Here is a 21,240-nt window from a genome sequence, read left to right on the forward strand (position 1 = left end):
TTGGCTTTTTAGGCCTAAGTTTTTTTTTAAGAAGACGTAACTCTTTCGAGTACAAACCCGTTTCCATCTGTTTCATATGAAGTTACATTGTTTCATAGTTTGCCATTGTGAGATTTGAACTCTTGATCTTGGGGTTACAAACCCAGTACCATAACCACTTGGCTATTTAGGCCAAGCAAAACACGTTTCCATCTGTTTCAGATGAAGTTACATTGTTCCATAGTTTGCCATTGTGAGATTTGAATTCTTGATCTTGGGGTTACAAACCCTGTACCATAACCACTTGGCTATTAAGGCCAAGACTGCTTCATGTTGTGTAACTCTTTTGAGTACAAACACATTTCCATCTGTTTCAAATGAAATTACATTGTTTCATAGTTTGCCATTGTGAGATTTGAACTCGTGAGCTTGGGGTTACAAACCCAGTACCATAACCACTTGGCTATTTAGGCCAAGCCAAATCATTGTAACTCTTTCGAGTACAAACACATTTCCATCTGTTTCAGATGAAGTTACTTTGTTTCATAGTTTGCCATTGTGAGATTTGAACTCTTGATCTTGGGGTTACAAACCCAGTACCATAACCACTTGGCTATTTAGGCCAAGCCTTTTCAAAGCCTACTGCACCTGGCATTCCCAGGCAGTCTCCCATCCAAGTACTAACCAGGCCTGAGTCTGCTTAGCTTCCGAGATCAGGCGTTTTCAGACTAGTATGGCCGTAGGCAATTGCTGCCTGCCTGAGATTTGAATTCTTGATCTTGGGGTTACAATCCCTGTTCCATAACCACTTGGCTATTTAGGCCAAGCCTGCTTCATGTATTGTAACTCTTTTGAGTACAAACCCGTTTCCATCTGTTTCAGATGAAGTTACATTGTTTCATAGTTTGCCATTGTGAGATTTGAACTCTTGATCTTGGGGTTACAAACCCAGTACCATAACCACTTGGCTACTTAGGCCAAGCCTTCATGTACTGTAACTCTTTTGAGTACAAACACATTTCCATCTGTTTTTCAGATGAAGTTACATTGTTTCATAGTTTGCCATTGTGAGATTTGAACTCTTGATCTTGGGGTTGCAAACCCAGTACCATAACCACTTGGCTATTTAGGCCAAGCCATAAAGTTACATTGTTTCATAGTTTGCCATTGTGAGATTTGAACTCTTGATCTTGGGGTTACAAACCCAGTACCATAACCACTTGGCTACTTAGGCCAAGCAAAATCCACTTCCATCTGTTTCAGATGAAGTTACATTGTTTCATAGTTTTGCCATTGTGAGATTTGAACTCTTGATCTTAGGGTTACAAACCCAGTACCATAACCACTTGGCTATTTAGGCCAAGCCTTCATGTATTGTAACTCTTTCGAGTACAAACCCGTTTCCATCTGTTTCAGATGAAGTTACATTGCTTCATAGTTTGCCATTGTGAGATTTGAACTCTTGATCTTAGGGTTACAAACCCAGTCCCATAACCACTTGGCTATTTAGGCCAAGCCTTCATGTATTGTAACTCTTTCGAGTACAAACACGTTTCCATCTGTTTCAGATGAAGTTACATTGCTTCATAGTTTGCCATTGTGAGATTTGAACTCTTGATCTTGGGGTTACAAATCCAGTACCATAACCACTTGGCTGTTTAGGCCAAGCCTTCATGTATTGTAACTCTTTTGAGTACAAACACGTTTCCATCTGTTTCAGATGAAGTTACATTGTTTCATAGTTTGCCATTGTGAGATTTGAACTCTTGATCTTGGGGTTACAAATCCAGTACCATAACCACTTGGCTGTTTAGGCCAAGCCTTCATGTATTGTAACTCTTTTGAGTACAAACCCATTTCCATCTGTTTCAGATGAAGTTACATTGTTTCATAGTTTGCCATTGTGAGATTTGAACTCTTGATCTTGGGGTTAACAAACCCAGTACCATAACCACTTGGCTATTTAGGCCAAGCCTTCATGTATTGTAACTCTTTCGAGTACAAACCCGTTTCCATCTGTTTCAGATGAAGTTACATTGCTTCATAGTTTGCCATTGTGAGATTTGAACTCTTGATCTTGGGGTTACAAACCCAGTACCATAACCACTTGGCTATTTAGGCCAAGCCTTCATGTATTGTAACTCTTTTGAGTACAAACATGTTTCCATCTGTTCCTATTCAGATGAAGTTACATTGTTTCATAGTTTGCCATTGTGAAATTTGAACTCCTGATCTTGGGGTTACAAGCCCAGTACCATAACCACTTGGCTATTTAGGCCAAGCCCAACGTTTATTTTAGTGGGTATATAAATAGCAGAGGGTGGTTTCGATCCATCCACCTCTGGGTTATAGGCCCAGCACACTTCCACTGTGCCACTCTGGTGCATAAAGAATCAACACTTCAAAGCTACCACTCTTCATCTGTTTATACAGATGAGGTTATATTGTTTCATAGTTTTGCCATTGTGAGATTTGAACTCTTGATCTTGGGGTTACAAACCCAGTACCATAACCACTTGGCTATTTAGGCCAAGCCTTCATGTATTGTAACTCTTTCGAGTACAAACCCGTTTCCATCTGTTTCAGTTGAAGTTACATTGTTTCATAGTTTGCCATTGTGAGATTTGAACTCTTGATCTTGAGATAGCAAACCCAGTACCATAACCACTTGGCTATTTAGGCCAAGCCCCTAGTTTTGCCATTGTGAGATTTGAACTCTTGATCTTGGGGTTAACAAACCCAGTACCATAACCACTTGGCTATTTAGGCCAAGCCTTCATGTATTGTAACTCTTTCGAGTACAAACCCGTTTCCATCTGTTTCAGATGAAGTTACATTGCTTCATAGTTTGCCATTGTGAGATTTGAACTCTTGATCTTGGGGTTACAAACCCAGTACCATAACCACTTGGCTATTTAGGCCAAGCCCAACGTTTATTTTAGTGGGTATATAAATAGCAGAGGGTGGTTTCGATCCATCCACCTCTGGGTTATAGGCCCAGCACACTTCCACTGTGCCACTCTGGTGCATAAAGAATCAACACTTCAAAGCTACCACTCTTCATCTGTTTATACAGATGAGGTTATATTGTTTCATAGTTTTGCCATTGTGAGATTTGAACTCTTGATCTTGGGGTTACAAACCCAGTACCATAACCACTTGGCTATTTAGGCCAAGCCTTCATGTATTGTCGCTCTTTCGAGTACAAACACGTTTCCATCTGTTCCCATTCAGATGAGGTTACATTGTTTCATAGTTTGCCATTGTGAGATTTGAACTCTTGATCTTGGGGTTACAAACCCAGTACCATAACCACTTGGCTATTTAGGCCAAGCTTCATGTATTGTAACTCTTTCGAGTACAAACCCGTTTCCATCTGTTTCAGATGAAGTTACATTGTTTCATAGTTTGCCATTGTGAGATTTGAACTCTTGATCTTGGGGTTACAAACCCAGTACCATAACCACTTGGCTATTTAGGCCAAGCTATAAAGTTACGTTGTTTCATAGTTTTGCCATTGTGAGATTTGAACTCTTGATCTTGGGGTTACAAACCCAGTACCATAACCACTTGGCTATTTAGGCCAAGCCTTCATGTATTGTAGCTCTTTCGAGTACAAACACGTTTCCATCTGTTCCTATTCAGATGATGTTACATTGTTTCATAGTTTGCCATTGTGAGATTTGAACTCTTGATCTTGGGTTTACAAACCCAGTCCCATAACCACTTGGCTATTTAGGCCAAGCTTCATGTATTGTAACTCTTTCGAGTACAAACCCGTTTCCATCTGTTTCAGATGAAGTTACATTGTTTCATAGTTTGCCATTGTGAGATTTGAACTCTTGATCTTGGGGTTACAAACCCAGTACCATAACCACTTGGCTATTTAGGCCAAGCTATAAAGTTACGTTGTTTCATAGTTTTGCCATTGTGAGATTTGAACTCTTGATCTTGGGGTTACAAACCCAGTACCATAACCACTTGGCTACTTAGGCCAAGCAAAATCCACTTCCATCTGTTTCAGATGAAGTTACATTGTTTCATAGTTTTGCCATTGTGAGATTTGAACTCTTGATCTTAGGGTTACAAACCCAGTCCCATAACCACTTGGCTATTTAGGCCAAGCCTTCATGTATTGTAACTCTTTCGAGTACAAACACGTTTCCATCTGTTTCAGATGAAGTTACATTGCTTCATAGTTTGCCATTGTGAGATTTGAACTCTTGATCTTGGGGTTACAAATCCAGTACCATAACCACTTGGCTGTTTAGGCCAAGCCTTCATGTATTGTAACTCTTTTGAGTACAAACACGTTTCCATCTGTTTCAGATGAAGTTACATTGTTTCATAGTTTGCCATTGTGAGATTTGAACTCTTGATACTCTTTTGAGTAAACCTGTTTCCATCTGTTTCAGATGAAGTTACATTGTTTCATAGTTTGCCATTGTGAGATTTGAACTCTTGATCTTGGGGTTACAAATCCAGTACCATAACCACTTGGCTGTTTAGGCCAAGCCTTCATGTATTGTAACTCTTTTGAGTACAAACCCATTTCCATCTGTTTCAGATGAAGTTACATTGCTTCATAGTTTGCCATTGTGAGATTTGAACTCTTGATCTTGGGGTTACAAACCCAGTCCCATAACCACTTGGCTATTTAGGCCAAGCCTTCATGTATTGTAACTCTTTCGAGTACAAACACGTTTCCATCTGTTTCAGATGAAGTTACATTGCTTCATAGTTTGCCATTGTGAGATTTGAACTCTTGATCTTGGTTTTACAAATCCAGTACCATAACCACTTGGCTGTTTAGGCCAAGCCTTCATGTATTGTAACTCTTTTGAGTACAAACACGTTTCCATCTGTTTCAGATGAAGTTACATTGTTTCATAGTTTGCCATTGTGAGATTTGAACTCTTGATCTTGGGGTTACAAATCCAGTACCATAACCACTTGGCTGTTTAGGCCAAGCCTTCATGTATTGTAACTCTTTTGAGTACAAACCCATTTCCATCTGTTTCAGATGAAGTTACATTGTTTCATAGTTTGCCATTGTGAGATTTGAACTCTTGATCTTGGGGTTAACAAACCCAGTACCATAACCACTTGGCTATTTAGGCCAAGCCTTCATGTATTGTAACTCTTTCGAGTACAAACCCGTTTCCATCTGTTTCAGATGAAGTTACATTGCTTCATAGTTTGCCATTGTGAGATTTGAACTCTTGATCTTGGGGTTACAAACCCAGTACCATAACCACTTGGCTATTTAGGCCAAGCCTTCATGTATTGTAACTCTTTTGAGTACAAACATGTTTCCATCTGTTCCTATTCAGTTGAAGTTACATTGTTTCATAGTTTGCCATTGTGAAATTTGAACTCCTGATCTTGGGGTTACAAGCCCAGTACCATAACCACTTGGCTATTTAGGCCAAGCCCAACGTTTATTTTAGTGGGTATATAAATAGCAGAGGGTGGTTTCGATCCATCCACCTCTGGGTTATAGGCCCAGCACACTTCCACTGTGCCACTCTGGTGCATAAAGAATCAACACTTCAAAGCTACCACTCTTCATCTGTTTATACAGATGAGGTTATATTGTTTCATAGTTTTGCCATTGTGAGATTTGAACTCTTGATCTTGGGGTTACAAACCCAGTACCATAACCACTTGGCTATTTAGGCCAAGCCTTCATGTATTGTAACTCTTTCGAGTACAAACCCGTTTCCATCTGTTTCAGTTGAAGTTACATTGTTTCATAGTTTGCCATTGTGAGATTTGAACTCTTGATCTTGAGATAGCAAACCCAGTACCATAACCACTTGGCTATTTAGGCCAAGCCCCTAGTTTTGCCATTGTGAGATTTGAACTCTTGATCTTGGGGTTAACAAACCCAGTACCATAACCACTTGGCTATTTAGGCCAAGCCTTCATGTATTGTAACTCTTTCGAGTACAAACCCGTTTCCATCTGTTTCAGATGAAGTTACATTGCTTCATAGTTTGCCATTGTGAGATTTGAACTCTTGATCTTGGGGTTACAAACCCAGTACCATAACCACTTGGCTATTTAGGCCAAGCCCAACGTTTATTTTAGTGGGTATATAAATAGCAGAGGGTGGTTTCGATCCATCCACCTCTGGGTTATAGGCCCGGCACACTTCCACTGTGCCACTCTGGTGCATAAAGAATCAACACTTCAAAGCTACCACTCTTCATCTGTTTATACAGATGAGGTTATATTGTTTCATAGTTTGCTATTGTGAGATTTGAACTCTTGATCTTGGGGTTATAAACCCAGTACCATAACCACTTGGCTACTTAGGCCAAGCCTGCTTCATGTATTGTAACTCTTTCGAGTACAAACCTGTTTCCATCTGTTTCAGATGAAGTTACATTGTTTCATAGTTTACCAGTGTGAGATTTGAACTCTTGATCTTGGGGTTATAAACCCAGTACCATAACCACTTGGCTACTTAGGCCAAGCCTTCATGTATTGTAACTCTTTCGAGTACAAACCCGTTCCCATCTGTTTCAGATGAAGTCACATTGTTTCCCATTGTGAGATTTGAACTCTTGATCTTGGGGTTACAAACCCAGTACCATAACCACTTGGCTATTTAGGCCAAGCCACAGGTGTAACTCTTTCGAGTACAAACACGTTTCCATCTGTTTCAGGCGAAGTTACATTGTTTCATAGTTTGCCATTGTGAGATTTGAACTCTTGATCCTGGGGTTACAAACCCAGTACCATACCCACTTAGCTATTTAGGCCAAGCGAAACTGGCGATAAAGGAATTGCAATTTGTGACTGGATGCTGAGTAAATTTATGTTCATAGTTTTTCATAGTTTGCCATTGTGAGATTTGAACTCTTGATACTCTTTTGAGTAAACCTGTTTCCATCTGTTTCAGATGAAGTTACATTGTTTCATAGTTTGCCATTGTGAGATTTGAACTCTTGATCTTGGGGTTATAAACCCAGTACCATAACCACTTGGCTACTTAGGCCAAGCCTGCTTCATGTATTGTAACTCTTTCGAGTACAAACCCGTTTCCATCTGTTTCACATGAAGTTACATTGTTTCATAGTTTACCAGTGTGAGATTTGAACTCTTGATCTTGGGGTTATAAACCCAGTACCATAACCACTTGGCTACTTAGGCCAAGCCTTCATGTATTGTAACTCTTTCGAGTACAAACCCGTTTCCATCTGTTTCAGATGAAGTTACATTGCTTCATAGTTTGCCATTGTGAGATTTGAACTCTTGATCTTGGGGTTACAAACCCAGTACCATAACCACTTGGCTGTTTAGGCCAAGCCTTCATGTATTGTAGCTCTTTCGAGTACAAACCCGTTTCCATCTGTTTCAGATGAAGTTACATTTTTTCATAGTTTGCCATTGTGAGATTTGAACTCTTGATCTTAGGGTTACAAACCCAGTACCATAACCACTTGGCTATTTAGGCCAAGCCTTCATGTATTGTAACTCTTTCGAGTACAAACCCGTTTCCATCTGTTTCAGATGAAGTTACATTGCTTCATAGTTTGCCATTGTGAGATTTGAACTCTTGATTTTGGGGTTACAAACCCAGTACCATAACCACTTGGCTGTTTAGGCCAAGCCTTCATGTATTGTAGCTCTTTCGAGTACAAACCCGTTTCCATCTGTTTCAGATGAAGTTACATTGTTTCATAGTTTTGCCATTGTGAGATTTGAACTCTTGATCTTGGGGTTACAAACCCAGTACCATAACCACTTGGCTATTTAGGCCAAGCTAAATTCATTCACGGTATGAATATTTTTAACGCCATTGTGAGATTTGAACTCTTGATCTGGGGGTTACAAACCCAGTACCATAACCACTTGGCTATTTAGGCCAAGCGAAACTGGCGATAAAGGAATTGCAATTTGTGATTGGATGCTGAGTAAATTTATGTTCATAGTTTTTCATAGTTTGCCATTGTGAGATTTGAACTCTTGATACTCTTTTGAGTAAACCTGTTTCCATCTGTTTCAGATGAAGTTACATTGTTTCATAGTTTGCCATTGTGAGATTTGAACTCTTGATCTTGGGGTTATAAACCCAGTACCATAACCACTTGGCTACTTAGGCCAAGCCTGCTTCATGTATTGTAACTCTTTCGAGTACAAACCTGTTTCCATCTGTTTCACATGAAGTTACATTGTTTCATAGTTTACCAGTGTGAGATTTGAACTCTTGATCTTGGGGTTATAAACCCAGTACCATAACCACTTGGCTACTTAGGCCAAGCCTTCATGTATTGTAACTCTTTCGAGTACAAACCCGTTTCCATCTGTTTCAGATGAAGTTACATTGCTTCATAGTTTGCCATTGTGAAATTTGAACTCTTGATCTTGGGGTTACAAACCCAGTACCATAACCACTTGGCTGTTTAGGCCAAGCCTTCATGTATTGTAGCTCTTTCGAGTACAAACCCGTTTCCATCTGTTTCAGATGAAGTTACATTGTTTCATAGTTTGCCATTGTGAGATTTGAACTCTTGATCTTGGGGTTACAAACCCATTACCATAACCACTTGGCTACTTAGGCCAAGCAAAATCCACTTCCATCTGTTTCAGATGAAGTTACATTGTTTCATAGTTTTGCCATTGTGAGATTTGAACTCTTGATCTTAGGGTTACAAACCCAGTGCCATAACCACTTGGCTATTTAGGCCAAGCCTTCATGTATTGTAACTCTTTCGAGTACAAACCCGTTTCCATCTGTTTCAGATGAAGTTACATTGCTTCATAGTTTGCCATTGTGAGATTTGAACTCTTGATCTTGGGGTTACAAACCCAGTACCATAACCACTTGGCTATTTAGGCCAAGCCTTCATGTATTGTAACTCTTTTGAGTACAAACACGTTTCCATCTGTTTCAGATGAAGTTACATTGCTTCATAGTTTGCCATTGTGAGATTTGAACTCTTGATCTTGGGGTTACAAACCCAGTACCATAACCACTTGGCTGTTTAGGCCAAGCCTTCATGTATTGTAACTCTTTCGAGTACAAACCCGTTTCCATCTGTTTCAGATGAAGTTACATTGTTTCATAGTTTGCCATTGTGAGATTTGAACTCTTGATCTTGGGGTTACAAACCCATTACCATAACCACTTGGCTACTTAGGCCAAGCAAAATCCACTTCCATCTGTTTCAGATGAAGTTACATTGTTTCATAGTTTTGCCATTGTGAGATTTGAACTCTTGATCTTGGGGTTACAAATCCAGTACCATAACCACTTGGCTGTTTAGGCCAAGCCTTCATGTATTGTAACTCTTTCGAGTACAAACCTGTTTCCATCTGTTCCTATTCAGATGAAGTGACATTGTTTCATAGTTTGCCATTGTGAGATTTGAACTCTTGATCTTGGGGTTACAAACCCAGTACAATAACCACTTGGCTATTTAGGCCAAGCCAATGTCTCTTCCATTTCATTGTTTTGCCATTGTGAGATTTGAACTCTTGATCTTGGGGTTACAAACCCATTACCATAACCACTTGGCTGTTTAGGCCAAGCCTTCATGTATTGTAACTCTTTCGAGTACAAACACGTTTCCATCTGTTTCAGATGAAGTTACATTGTTTCACAGTTTGCCATTGTGAGATTTGAACTCTTGATCTTGGGGTTACAAGCCCAGTACCATAACCACTTGGCTATTTAGGCCAAGCCCAAAATTGGGATAAAGCCATTGTGAGATTTGAACTCTTGATCTTGGGGTTACAAACCCAGCACCATAACCACTTGGCTATTTAGGCCAAGCTTTGTGAGATTTGAACTCTTGATCTTGGGGTTACAAACCCAGTACCATAACCACTTGGCTACTTAGACCAAGCTTTCATGTATTGTAACTCTTTCGAGTACAAACCCGTTTCCATCTGTTTCAGATGAAGTTACATAGTTTGCCATTGTGAGATTTGAACTCTTGATCTTGGGGTTACAAACCCAGTACCATAACCACTTGGCTATTTAGGCCAAGCCATATATTTTTTTTTTTATTTTTTTTTTTATTTTTGTTTTTTAAGCCTGCTTCATGTATTGTATCTCTTTCGAGTTAGAACTGTCGACCCCAGAGGGTTGTAACTCTTTTGAGTACAAACATGTTTCCATCTGTTCTTATTCAGATGAAATTACATTGTTTCATAGTTTGCCATTGTGAGATTTCAACTCTTGATCTTGGGGTTACAAACCCAGTACCATAACCACTTGGCTTTTTAGGCCTAAGTTTTTTTTTAAGAAGACGTAACTCTTTCGAGTACAAACCCGTTTCCATCTGTTTCATATGAAGTTACATTGTTTCATAGTTTGCCATTGTGAGATTTGAACTCTTGATCTTGGGGTTACAAACCCAGTACCATAACCACTTGGCTATTTAGGCCAAGCAAAACACGTTTCCATCTGTTTCAGATGAAGTTACATTGTTCCATAGTTTGCCATTGTGAGATTTGAATTCTTGATCTTGGGGTTACAAACCCTGTACCATAACCACTTGGCTATTAAGGCCAAGACTGCTTCATGTTGTGTAACTCTTTTGAGTACAAACACATTTCCATCTGTTTCAAATGAAATTACATTGTTTCATAGTTTGCCATTGTGAGATTTGAACTCGTGAGCTTGGGGTTACAAACCCAGTACCATAACCACTTGGCTATTTAGGCCAAGCCAAATCATTGTAACTCTTTCAGTACAAACACATTTCCATCTGTTTCAGATGAAGTTACTTTGTTTCATAGTTTGCCATTGTGAGATTTGAACTCTTGATCTTGGGGTTACAAACCCAGTACCATAACCACTTGGCTATTTAGGCCAAGCCTTTTCAAAGCCTACTGCACCTGGCATTCCCAGGCAGTCTCCCATCCAAGTACTAACCAGGCCTGAGTCTGCTTAGCTTCCGAGATCAGGCGTTTTCAGACTAGTATGGCCGTAGGCAATTGCTGCCTGCCTGAGATTTGAATTCTTGATCTTGGGGTTACAATCCCTGTTCCATAACCACTTGGCTATTTAGGCCAAGCCTGCTTCATGTATTGTAACTCTTTTGAGTACAAACCCGTTTCCATCTGTTTCAGATGAAGTTACATTGTTTCATAGTTTGCCATTGTGAGATTTGAACTCTTGATCTTGGGGTTACAAACCCAGTACCATAACCACTTGGCTACTTAGGCCAAGCCTTCATGTACTGTAACTCTTTTGAGTACAAACACATTTCCATCTGTTTTTCAGATGAAGTTACATTGTTTCATAGTTTGCCATTGTGAGATTTGAACTCTTGATCTTGGGGTTGCAAACCCAGTACCATAACCACTTGGCTATTTAGGCCAAGCCATAAAGTTACATTGTTTCATAGTTTGCCATTGTGAGATTTGAACTCTTGATCTTAGGGTTACAAACCCAGTACCATAACCACTTGGCTATTTAGGCCAAGCCTTCATGTATTGTAACTCTTTCGAGTACAAACCCGTTTCCATCTGTTTCAGATGAAGTTACATTGCTTCATAGTTTGCCATTGTGAGATTTGAACTCTTGATCTTAGGGTTACAAACCCAGTCCCATAACCACTTGGCTATTTAGGCCAAGCCTTCATGTATTGTAACTCTTTCGAGTACAAACACGTTTCCATCTGTTTCAGATGAAGTTACATTGTTTCATAGTTTGCCATTGTGAGATTTGAACTCTTGATACTCTTTTGAGTAAACCTGTTTCCATCTGTTTCAGATGAAGTTACATTGTTTCATAGTTTGCCATTGTGAGATTTGAACTCTTGATCTTGGGGTTACAAATCCAGTACCATAACCACTTGGCTGTTTAGGCCAAGCCTTCATGTATTGTAACTCTTTTGAGTACAAACCCATTTCCATCTGTTTCAGATGAAGTTACATTGTTTCATAGTTTGCCATTGTGAGATTTGAACTCTTGATCTTGGGGTTAACAAACCCAGTACCATAACCACTTGGCTATTTAGGCCAAGCCTTCATGTAATGTAACTCTTTCGAGTACAAACCCATTTCCATCTGTTTCAGATGAAGTTACATTGCTTCATAGTTTGCCATTGTGAGATTTGAACTCTTGATCTTGGGGTTACAAACCCAGTACCATAACCACTTGGCTATTTAGGCCAAGCCTTCATGTATTGTAACTCTTTCGAGTACAAACCTGTTTCCATCTGTTCCTATTCAGATGAAGTGACATTGTTTCATAGTTTGCCATTGTGAGATTTGAACTCTTGATCTTGGGGTTACAAACCCAGTACAATAACCACTTGGCTATTTAGGCCAAGCCAATGTCTCTTCCATTTCATTGTTTTGCCATTGTGAGATTTGAACTCTTGATCTTGGGGTTACAAACCCATTACCATAACCACTTGGCTGTTTAGGCCAAGCCTTCATGTATTGTAACTCTTTCGAGTACAAACCCGTTTCCATCTGTTTCAGATGAAGTTACATTGCTTCATAGTTTGCCATTGTGAGATTTGAACTCTTGATTTTGGGGTTACAAACCCAGTACCATAACCACTTGGCTGTTTAGGCCAAGCCTTCATGTATTGTAGCTCTTTCGAGTACAAACCCGTTTCCATCTGTTTCAGATGAAGTTACATTGTTTCATAGTTTTGCCATTGTGAGATTTGAACTCTTGATCTTGGGGTTACAAACCCAGTACCATAACCACTTGGCTATTTAGGCCAAGCTAAATTCATTCACGGTATGAATATTTTTAACGCCATTGTGAGATTTGAACTCTTGATCTGGGGGTTACAAACCCAGTACCATAACCACTTGGCTATTTAGGCCAAGCGAAACTGGCGATAAAGGAATTGCAATTTGTGATTGGATGCTGAGTAAATTTATGTTCATAGTTTTTCATAGTTTGCCATTGTGAGATTTGAACTCTTGATACTCTTTTGAGTAAACCTGTTTCCATCTGTTTCAGATGAAGTTACATTGTTTCATAGTTTGCCATTGTGAGATTTGAACTCTTGATCTTGGGGTTATAAACCCAGTACCATAACCACTTGGCTACTTAGGCCAAGCCTGCTTCATGTATTGTAACTCTTTCGAGTACAAACCTGTTTCCATCTGTTTCACATGAAGTTACATTGTTTCATAGTTTACCAGTGTGAGATTTGAACTCTTGATCTTGGGGTTATAAACCCAGTACCATAACCACTTGGCTACTTAGGCCAAGCCTTCATGTATTGTAACTCTTTCGAGTACAAACCCGTTTCCATCTGTTTCAGATGAAGTTACATTGCTTCATAGTTTGCCATTGTGAAATTTGAACTCTTGATCTTGGGGTTACAAACCCAGTACCATAACCACTTGGCTGTTTAGGCCAAGCCTTCATGTATTGTAGCTCTTTCGAGTACAAACCCGTTTCCATCTGTTTCAGATGAAGTTACATTGTTTCATAGTTTGCCATTGTGAGATTTGAACTCTTGATCTTGGGGTTACAAACCCATTACCATAACCACTTGGCTACTTAGGCCAAGCAAAATCCACTTCCATCTGTTTCAGATGAAGTTACATTGTTTCATAGTTTTGCCATTGTGAGATTTGAACTCTTGATCTTAGGGTTACAAACCCAGTGCCATAACCACTTGGCTATTTAGGCCAAGCCTTCATGTATTGTAACTCTTTCGAGTACAAACCCGTTTCCATCTGTTTCAGATGAAGTTACATTGCTTCATAGTTTGCCATTGTGAGATTTGAACTCTTGATCTTGGGGTTACAAACCCAGTACCATAACCACTTGGCTATTTAGGCCAAGCCTTCATGTATTGTAACTCTTTTGAGTACAAACACGTTTCCATCTGTTTCAGATGAAGTTACATTGCTTCATAGTTTGCCATTGTGAGATTTGAACTCTTGATCTTGGGGTTACAAACCCAGTACCATAACCACTTGGCTGTTTAGGCCAAGCCTTCATGTATTGTAACTCTTTCGAGTACAAACCCGTTTCCATCTGTTTCAGATGAAGTTACATTGTTTCATAGTTTGCCATTGTGAGATTTGAACTCTTGATCTTGGGGTTACAAACCCATTACCATAACCACTTGGCTACTTAGGCCAAGCAAAATCCACTTCCATCTGTTTCAGATGAAGTTACATTGTTTCATAGTTTTGCCATTGTGAGATTTGAACTCTTGATCTTAGGGTTACAAATCCAGTACCATAACCACTTGGCTGTTTAGGCCAAGCCTTCATGTATTGTAACTCTTTCGAGTACAAACCTGTTTCCATCTGTTCCTATTCAGATGAAGTGACATTGTTTCATAGTTTGCCATTGTGAGATTTGAACTCTTGATCTTGGGGTTACAAACCCAGTACAATAACCACTTGGCTATTTAGGCCAAGCCAATGTCTCTTCCATTTCATTGTTTTGCCATTGTGAGATTTGAACTCTTGATCTTGGGGTTACAAACCCATTACCATAACCACTTGGCTGTTTAGGCCAAGCCTTCATGTATTGTAACTCTTTCGAGTACAAACACGTTTCCATCTGTTTCAGATGAAGTTACATTGTTTCATAGTTTGCCATTGTGAGATTTGAACTCTTGATCTTGGGGTTACAAGCCCAGTACCATAACCACTTGGCTATTTAGGCCAAGCCCAAAATTGGGATAAAGCCATTGTGAGATTTGAACTCTTGATCTTGGGGTTACAAACCCAGCACCATAACCACTTGGCTATTTAGGCCAAGCTTTGTGAGATTTGAACTCTTGATCTTGGGGTTACAAACCCAGTACCATAACCACTTGGCTACTTAGGCCAAGCTTTCATGTATTGTAACTCTTTCGAGTACAAACCCGTTTCCATCTGTTTCAGATGAAGTTACATAGTTTGCCATTGTGAGATTTGAACTCTTGATCTTGGGGTTACAAACCCAGTACCATAACCACTTGGCTATTTAGGCCAAGCCATATATTTTTTTTTTTATTTTTTTTTTTATTTTTGTTTTTTAAGCCTGCTTCATGTATTGTATCTCTTTCGAGTTAGAACTGTCGACCCCAGAGGGTTGTAACTCTTTTGAGTACAAACATGTTTCCATCTGTTCTTATTCAGATGAAATTACATTGTTTCATAGTTTGCCATTGTGAGATTTCAACTCTTGATCTTGGGGTTACAAACCCAGTACCATAACCACTTGGCTTTTTAGGCCTAAGTTTTTTTTTAAGAAGACGTAACTCTTTCGAGTACAAACCCGTTTCCATCTGTTTCATATGAAGTTACATTGTTTCATAGTTTGCCATTGTGAGATTTGAACTCTTGATCTTGGGGTTACAAACCCAGTACCATAACCACTTGGCTATTTAGGCCAAGCAAAACACGTTTCCATCTGTTTCAGATGAAGTTACATTGTTCCATAGTTTGCCATTGTGAGATTTGAATTCTTGATCTTGGGGTTACAAACCCTGTACCATAACCACTTGGCTATTAAGGCCAAGACTGCTTCATGTTGTGTAACTCTTTTGAGTACAAACACATTTCCATCTGTTTCAAATGAAATTACATTGTTTCATAGTTTGCCATTGTGAGATTTGAACTCGTGAGCTTGGGGTTACAAACCCAGTACCATAACCACTTGGCTATTTAGGCCAAGCCAAATCATTGTAACTCTTTCGAGTACAAACACATTTCCATCTGTTTCAGATGAAGTTACTTTGTTTCATAGTTTGCCATTGTGAGATTTGAACTCTTGATCTTGGGGTTACAAACCCAGTACCATAACCACTTGGCTATTTAGGCCAAGCCTTTTCAAAGCCTACTGCACCTGGCATTCCCAGGCAGTCTCCCATCCAAGTACTAACCAGGCCTGAGTCTGCTGAGCTTCCGAGATCAGGCGTTTTCAGACTAGTATGGCCGTTTTCAATTGCTGCCTGCCTGAGATTTGAATTCTTGATCTTGGGGTTACAATCCCTGTTCCATAACCACTTGGCTATTTAGGCCAAGCCTGCTTCATGTATTGTAACTCTTTTGAGTACAAACCCGTTTCCATCTGTTTCAGATGAAGTTACATTGTTTCATAGTTTGCCATTGTGAGATTTGAACTCTTGATCTTGGGGTTACAAACCCAGTACCATAACCACTTGGCTACTTAGGCCAAGCCTTCATGTACTGTAACTCTTTTGAGTACAAACACATTTCCATCTGTTTTTCAGATGAAGTTACATTGTTTCATAGTTTGCCATTGTGAGATTTGAACTCTTGATCTTGGGGTTGCAAACCCAGTACCATAACCACTTGGCTATTTAGGCCAAGCCATAAAGTTACATTGTTTCATAGTTTGCCATTGTGAGATTTGAACTCTTGATCTTAGGGTTACAAACCCAGTACCATAACCACTTGGCTATTTAGGCCAAGCCTTCATGTATTGTAACTCTTTCGAGTACAAACCCGTTTCCATCTGTTTCAGATGAAGTTACATTGCTTCATAGTTTGCCATTGTGAGATTTGAACTCTTGATCTTAGGGTTACAAACCCAGTCCCATAACCACTTGGCTATTTAGGCCAAGCCTTCATGTATTGTAACTCTTTCGAGTACAAACACGTTTCCATCTGTTTCAGATGAAGTTACATTGTTTCATAGTTTGCCATTGTGAGATTTGAACTCTTGATACTCTTTTGAGTAAACCTGTTTCCATCTGTTTCAGATGAAGTTACATTGTTTCATAGTTTGCCATTGTGAGATTTGAACTCTTGATCTTGGGGTTACAAATCCAGTACCATAACCACTTGGCTGTTTAGGCCAAGCCTTCATGTATTGTAACTCTTTTGAGTACAAACCCATTTCCATCTGTTTCAGATGAAGTTACATTGCTTCATAGTTTGCCATTGTGAGATTTGAACTCTTGATCTTGGGGTTACAAACCCAGTCCCATAACCACTTGGCTATTTAGGCCAAGCCTTCATGTATTGTAACTCTTTCGAGTACAAACACGTTTCCATCTGTTTCAGATGAAGTTACATTGCTTCATAGTTTGCCATTGTGAGATTTGAACTCTTGATCTTGGGGTTACAAATCCAGTACCATAACCACTTGGCTGTTTACGCCAAGCCTTCATGTATTGTAACTCTTTTGAGTACAAACACGTTTCCATCTGTTTCAGATGAAGTTACATTGTTTCATAGTTTGCCATTGTGAGATTTGAACTCTTGATCTTGGGGTTACAAATCCAGTACCATAACCACTTGGCTGTTTAGGCCAAGCCTTCATGTATTGTAACTCTTTTGAGTACAAACCCATTTCCATCTGTTTCAGATGAAGTTACATTGTTTCATAGTTTGCCATTGTGAGATTTGAACTCTTGATCTTGGGGTTAACAAACCCAGTACCATAACCACTTGGCTATTTAGGCCAAGCCTTCATGTATTGTAACTCTTTCGAGTACAAACCCATTTCCATCTGTTTCAGATGAAGTTACATTGCTTCATAGTTTGCCATTGTGAGATTTGAACTCTTGATCTTGGGGTTACAAACCCAGTACCATAACCACTTGGCTATTTAGGCCAAGCCTTCATGTATTGTAACTCTTTCGAGTACAAACCTGTTTCCATCTGTTCCTATTCAGATGAAGTGACATTGTTTCATAGTTTGCCATTGTGAGATTTGAACTCTTGATCTTGGGGTTACAAACCCAGTACAATAACCACTTGGCTATTTAGGCCAAGCCAATGTCTCTTCCATTTCATTGTTTTGCCATTGTGAGATTTGAACTCTTGATCTTGGGGTTACAAACCCATTACCATAACCACTTGGCTGTTTAGGCCAAGCCTTCATGTATTGTAACTCTTTCGAGTACAAACACGTTTCCATCTGTTTCAGATGAAGTTACATTGTTTCATAGTTTGCCATTGTGAGATTTGAACTCTTGATCTTGGGGTTACAAGCCCAGTACCATAACCACTTGGCTATTTAGGCCAAGCCCAAAATTGGGATAAAGCCATTGTGAGATTTGAACTCTTGATCTTGGGGTTACAAACCCAGCACCATAACCACTTGGCTATTTAGGCCAAGCTTTGTGAGATTTGAACTCTTGATCTTGGGGTTACAAACCCAGTACCATAACCACTTGGCTACTTAGGCCAAGCTTTCATGTATTGTAACTCTTTCGAGTACAAACCCGTTTCCATCTGTTTCAGATGAAGTTACATAGTTTGCCATTGTGAGATTTGAACTCTTGATCTTGGGGTTACAAACCCAGTACCATAACCACTTGGCTATTTAGGCCAAGCCATATATTTTTTTTTTTATTTTTTTTTTTATTTTTGTTTTTTAAGCCTGCTTCATGTATTGTATCTCTTTCGAGTTAGAACTGTCGACCCCAGAGGGTTGTAACTCTTTTGAGTACAAACATGTTTCCATCTGTTCTTATTCAGATGAAATTACATTGTTTCATAGTTTGCCATTGTGAGATTTCAACTCTTGATCTTGGGGTTACAAACCCAGTACCATAACCACTTGGCTTTTTAGGCCTAAGTTTTTTTTTAAGAAGACGTAACTCTTTCGAGTACAAACCCGTTTCCATCTGTTTCATATGAAGTTACATTGTTTCATAGTTTGCCATTGTGAGATTTGAACTCTTGATCTTGGGGTTACAAACCCAGTACCATAACCACTTGGCTATTTAGGCCAAGCAAAACACGTTTCCATCTGTTTCAGATGAAGTTACATTGTTCCATAGTTTGCCATTGTGAGATTTGAATTCTTGATCTTGGGGTTACAAACCCTGTACCATAACCACTTGGCTATTAAGGCCAAGACTGCTTCATGTTGTGTAACTCTTTTGAGTACAAACACATTTCCATCTGTTTCAAATGAAATTACATTGTTTCATAGTTTGCCATTGTGAGATTTGAACTCGTGAGCTTGGGGTTACAAACCCAGTACCATAACCACTTGGCTATTTAGGCCAAGCCAAATCATTGTAACTCTTTCGAGTACAAACACATTTCCATCTGTTTCAGATGAAGTTACTTTGTTTCATAGTTTGCCATTGTGAGATTTGAACTCTTGATCTTGGGGTTACAAACCCAGTACCATAACCACTTGGCTATTTAGGCCAAGCCTTTTCAAAGCCTACTGCACCTGGCATTCCCAGGCAGTCTCCCATCCAAGTACTAACCAGGCCTGAGTCTGCTTAGCTTCCGAGATCAGGCGTTTTCAGACTAGTATGGCCGTAGGCAATTGCTGCCTGCCTGAGATTTGAATTCTTGATCTTGGGGTTACAATCCCTGTTCCATAACCACTTGGCTATTTAGGCCAAGCCTGCTTCATGTATTGTAACTCTTTTGAGTACAAACCCGTTTCCATCTGTTTCAGATGAAGTTACATTGTTTCATAGTTTGCCATTGTGAGATTTGAACTCTTGATCTTGGGGTTACAAACCCAGTACCATAACCACTTGGCTACTTAGGCCAAGCCTTCATGTACTGTAACTCTTTTGAGTACAAACACATTTCCATCTGTTTTTCAGATGAAGTTACATTGTTTCATAGTTTGCCATTGTGAGATTTGAACTCTTGATCTTGGGGTTGCAAACCCAGTACCATAACCACTTGCCTATTTAGGCCAAGCCATAAAGTTACATTGTTTCATAGTTTGCCATTGTGAGATTTGAACTCTTGATCTTGGGGTTACAAACCCAGTACCATAACCACTTGGCTACTTAGGCCAAGCAAAATCCACTTCCATCTGTTTCAGATGAAGTTACATTGTTTCATAGTTTTGCCATTGTGAGATTTGAACTCTTGATCTTAGGGTTACAAACCCAGTACCATAACCACTTGGCTATTTAGGCCAAGCCTTCATGTATTGTAACTCTTTCGAGTACAAACCCGTTTCCATCTGTTTCAGATGAAGTTACATTGCTTCATAGTTTGCCATTGTGAGATTTGAACTCTTGATCTTAGGGTTACAAACCCAGTCCCATAACCACTTGGCTATTTAGGCCAAGCCTTCATGTATTGTAACTCTTTCGAGTACAAACACGTTTCCATCTGTTTCAGATGAAGTTACATTGCTTCATAGTTTGCCATTGTGAGATTTGAACTCTTGATCTTGGGGTTACAAATCCAGTACCATAACCACTTGGCTGTTTAGGCCAAGCCTTCATGTATTGTAACTCTTTTGAGTACAAACACGTTTCCATCTGTTTCACATTAAGTTCCATTGTTTCATAGTTTGCCATTGTGAGATTTGAACTCTTGATACTCTTTTGAGTAAACCTGTTTCCATCTGTTTCAGATGAAGTTACATTGTTTCATAGTTTGCCATTGTGAGATTTGAACTCTTGATCTTGGGGTTACAAATCCAGTACCATAACCACTTGGCTGTTTAGGCCAAGCCTTCATGTATTGTAACTCTTTTGAGTACAAACACGTTTCCATCTGTTTCAGATGAAGTTACATTGTTTCATAGTTTGCCATTGTGAGATTTGAACTCTTGATCTTGGGGTTACAAATCCAGTACCATAACCACTTGGCTGTTTAGGCCAAGCCTTCATGTATTGTAACTCTTTTGAGTACAAACCCATTTCCATCTGTTTCAGATGAAGTTACATTGTTTCATAGTTTGCCATTGTGAGATTTGAACTCTTGATCTTGGGGTTAACAAACCCAGTACCATAACCACTTGGCTATTTAGGCCAAGCCTTCATGTATTGTAACTCTTTTGAGTACAAACATGTTTCCATCTGTTCCTATTCAGATGAAGTTACATTGTTTCATAGTTTGCCATTGTGAAATTTGAACTCCTGATCTTGGGGTTACAAGCCCAGTACCATAACCACTTGGCTATTTAGGCCAAGCCCAACGTTTATTTTAGTGGGTATATAAATAGCAGAGGGTGGTTTCGATCCATCCACCTCTGGGTTATAGGCCCAGCACACTTCCACTGTGCCACTCTGGTGCATAAAGAATCAACACTTCAAAGCTACCACTCTTCATCTGTTTATACAGATGAGGTTATATTGTTTCATAGTTTTGCCATTGTGAGATTTGAACTCTTGATCTTGGGGTTACAAACCCAGTACCATAACCACTTGGCTATTTAGGCCAAGCCTTCATGTATTGTAACTCTTTCGAGTACAAACCCGTTTCCATCTGTTTCAGTTGAAGTTACATTGTTTCATAGTTTGCCATTGTGAGATTTGAACTCTTGATCTTGAGATAGCAAACCCAGTACCATAACCACTTGGCTATTTAGGCCAAGCCCCTAGTTTTGCCATTGTGAGATTTGAACTC

General features: G+C 39.5%; 4 pseudogenes; all 4 read right to left on the minus strand.

Annotated features, from left to right (window-relative positions):
* Positions 1–615: 615 nt before the first annotated feature.
* Positions 616–724, minus strand: LOC121281687 (annotated as a pseudogene).
* Positions 725–10,824: 10,100 nt separating this feature from the next.
* On the minus strand, positions 10,825–10,933 carry LOC121281688 (annotated as a pseudogene).
* Positions 10,934–15,757: 4,824 nt separating this feature from the next.
* LOC121281614 lies at positions 15,758–15,866 on the minus strand (annotated as a pseudogene).
* A 3,206-nt stretch (positions 15,867–19,072) lies between these two features.
* Positions 19,073–19,181, minus strand: LOC121281689 (annotated as a pseudogene).
* Between the last annotated feature and the right edge of the window lie 2,059 nt (positions 19,182–21,240).

The sequence above is a fragment of the Carcharodon carcharias genome, chromosome 8, assembly GCF_017639515.1.
Source record: "Carcharodon carcharias isolate sCarCar2 chromosome 8, sCarCar2.pri, whole genome shotgun sequence".
Lineage (NCBI taxonomy): Eukaryota > Metazoa > Chordata > Chondrichthyes > Lamniformes > Lamnidae > Carcharodon > Carcharodon carcharias.